Raw genomic sequence first — 1058 nt, forward strand, 5'->3', positions numbered from 1 at the left:
CCCCTCCTCCCTCTCCCCATCCTCCCCCTCCCCTCCCCTCCTCCCCTTCCCCTCCCCTCCTCTGCAGCAGCTGATCCCCGAGGGGATCCCAGCTCTGACTCTGGGCCTGTGAGGGCAGTAAAGGGAAGGAAGGGTGCTCATCAGCAGAGCCTGGCTGGCCTGGCCCACCGGTGGCCCGGTGCACACCCAGTAGGCTCCACACTGGACAAGGTGGGCATGTCCAGCTGCCTTGGAGAACAAGGGCTCTGAGGATGAGGGGGGCCGGCCAAAGTAAGCACAGAACTGAGGGCTCCGGCCCTTAGGAGCAAGGCAGTCACGCAGCTCACCATTCTGTGGCTGGAAGGAGCGAGTGGCCGACTGACTCACTGTCCTGGTGAACTGCACGCCAGATAGACCGCACGGAGGGGAGGAGGCTTTGGGACGCTTCCGGTAGAGACCGGAAGTAGAGGGATGGGGCGCGGAGCAGCGTGCCCTCCGTGAAGACCCACTCCTCTTAAATCTCTAATCTCCGTGCGCCGCACCCTGCCCCACGAAGGCCCTGCCGCCTCCCAACATCCGTGCGGGTGTAAGCAGCGGAGCCTGACCGTGCGGGCATCCGTGGCACTTGGAAGCTGCGGAAGGCAACGAAACAGGTTCTCCCGGAGCCTGCGAGTGAATTCAGCCTCGAGGCCTGGTGGCTGTGGGACCTGCGCTGCACATGGCAGCTCTAGAGCTTCCAGAGGATGAGTGTGTGCGGTTTTAGGCCACTGGGGTTGTCCCGCTTGCTTCTCTCCCACTGCTGCCGCAAAATACCTGACGCTCAAAATTAAGGAAGGAAAGGCGTATGTAGCTCGCGGTGTGTGGAGTGTCGGTCAGTATTTGGCTGGCTCCAAGGCAGGGTGGCGCCTGGGATAGGGCAGCGGTCCACGGTGGCGGAAGACAGCAACGACAGCAAGAGCGGGAAGGCAGGAGCAGTGGCTTCAGCGAGGAGGGCGGCGAGCGAGCCTCTCTCCCCTATACCGCACGCAGGCTGCCTGCCAGGGTGGGCGCGCGGTTGCGCCCACAGCCCCGCACTGCGT

The sequence above is a fragment of the Octodon degus genome, unplaced genomic scaffold, assembly GCF_000260255.1.
Source record: "Octodon degus isolate 3935 unplaced genomic scaffold, OctDeg1.0 scaffold00215, whole genome shotgun sequence".
Taxonomy (NCBI): domain Eukaryota; kingdom Metazoa; phylum Chordata; class Mammalia; order Rodentia; family Octodontidae; genus Octodon; species Octodon degus.